Raw genomic sequence first — 2,443 nt, 5'->3', positions numbered from 1 at the left:
GAACCGCTGCTCCTTCACGTTGAGAGGAGCCAGTTGATGTGGTTCAGGCATCTGGTAAGGATGCCTCCTGGACGTCTCCCTGGTGAGGTGTACTGGGCACGGCCCACCGGGAGGAGGTCCGAGGAAGATCCAGGACACGCTGGAGGGACTATGTCTCTCAGCTGGCCTGGGAACGCCTTGGGGTTCCCCTGGAGGAGCTGGAAGAAGTGGCTGGGGAGAGGGAAGTCTGGGCCTCCCTTCTTAGGCTGCTGCCCCCGCGACCCAATCCCGGATAAGCAGAAGAAAATGGATGGATGGATGGATGGATGGATGGATGGATGGATGGATGGATGGATGGATGGATGGATGGATGGATGGATGGATGGATGGATGGAAGGACGGACGGACGGATGGATGGATGGACGGACTAGTCTATGTATTGACTAGTGCTACAGTCAATACATAGCACTAGTCCCTTCTGTGTTTCTAACCAGAAGGGAAGAAATAATAATTAGATAAGCTACACAATTAATATTTGTGTCAAAATTAATCAGTAAGAGTGAATAAAATAATTAATCTCAAAGTTATCAAAAAACAATCAGATATTCATTTGAATATTGGATGTACTGAACCAGGGGGTCCCCAAACTACGGCCCGCGGGCCGGATCCGGCCCGCCACGTCATTTGGTCCGGTCCCCTGAACAATGCCGGATCTGGCCCGCCTCCTCGTACCAGAGAGCATTCAGTGTTTTTTTTCATATATTGTATTTTCGGTTTATATGTGGATTTTTCTTCAACCACCAGGGGGGTTCTTGAGCAGATGCGAAACTAATTCTCCCTCAATGGAATATATACTAGTCAGTCCCAGTCACCGTTTCACTCACGGTGTTTTCCATTTGCATTCTGGGTAAAAATCTATCTACAAGCGCGAATGTAGATAGAGTTGGGCATGTGCACAAAAGAGTTTAGAGGTCACATTAAGTTCACCAGCAGAGGTTATAGTTCTTTTGTGAGAGTGTGTGTGTTTCTAAACGTTTTTTTTTTTTGTCAACATCTGGAGCAAAGATGTCAATTTTATTTTCATTTTGACGCATTCCAAGATCAAAATTTAATTAAAAACTGGCTTATGGCAGAATGTATTGATAAAGCCCATTATAAAGTTGTTAAAATATGATTAAATGGCTCTCTGTGCATGCGATGAGCACCTCCTGAAATCAAATATTATACATTTGTTCACCTTGATCCAATCTGGCAAAATACATTCAAAACTGCTGATTGGCAAAATATCAGTTAAACACACCATCGCTGTATCAAAAACTGTATTTCTACAGTCCAGAAGGCAACACAAACCTTCTGGTGGGCTGGATTTGGCTCGTGGGCCTTGAGTTTTGACACATATAACACCTTTTCCTCTGTGTCTGTGGTTCTACTTAGAGTTCTGAGCAGAGACAGGGCCTGGCTCTATGTGTGTGTGAGTTTTATCTTTGTTTTGGTGAGGCTATGTTGTTACTGTTCTGGTCGCAGAGAGAATTTAACTTCTCACACATTCATGAAAAAGTGTCGTCCTTTTTCTGTGTTTAAGGTTGTCTTTCAGTTGAGCTGAAAGTTCAACTGAAAGAATTCCATATTCTTTCAGTAGGATTCAAGAGAACAGCAAGCCTCTCTTGCTGCTCTCGCTGCTTTTTCTCTTTCATCCTTAGTTAGTTTTATTTTTCCAATCTAGTCTAGCTTGTTGTATATGTATTACGGGTCCATAACCCAGAATGCACGCACAGAGCTGTAAAGACTTTCTATTTTCCTATTTTTTCATTTTTCTTGGTGCGGGGACTCGCGGTAAGGCTCTATCTGAGTTATGGTTTGATACCGTGCGGTAGAGCCTCCTTTTTATGTGCATGTGAGGAGGGACAGCCTCTGTTGCTACATTTAAAAGCCTCAAGGCCTGCTTTTTCTGGGTTCAGACCCTTGATCAAAAACAGTTTTGGAAAAATTATCAGCAAGTTCATGTAGTTTAGACTCTCCTTTGTGGGTTTCAGACTTGGATCATCTCCCTGCACTTGCTTTTTTGTTGCTTGTGATTCAGTCAGTCAATTTTTCAACATTTTTTAACAATATGTTCATCTTTGTGAAGGCAGTCTCCACAAAGTCGGCACTAGCTTTTCAAAGTGTTCAGTTTGCCGTCTCATCATTTTACCTGGATTTAATTTGAGGATTTTTTTTTCTTTACTAAGCCCTTCCCACTGGTCACTAGGAGAGTAATGATTATCAGATTCATTCATGCTGAGACCTGGTTTCACAAAGTTACCCTTCATTTTCACAACACACCGTTCTGGCCGACCTGGGCAACAGCTTCAGGCCCAGTTAACAGGTTTTAGCCTGAAAAGACACCCAAACCACATTCATTCCACCGAGACCTGATCAATCCACCATTATATCTTTATATAGACCTGTCTATTGATTTATAGAT

Source organism: Poecilia latipinna, unplaced genomic scaffold (genome assembly GCF_001443285.1).
Source record: "Poecilia latipinna isolate Pla-1442-1.1 unplaced genomic scaffold, P_latipinna-1.0 Scaffold3855, whole genome shotgun sequence".
NCBI lineage: Eukaryota > Metazoa > Chordata > Actinopteri > Cyprinodontiformes > Poeciliidae > Poecilia > Poecilia latipinna.
The sequence above is the reverse complement of the archived record's forward strand: the minus strand, read 5'-3'. Positions refer to the sequence as shown.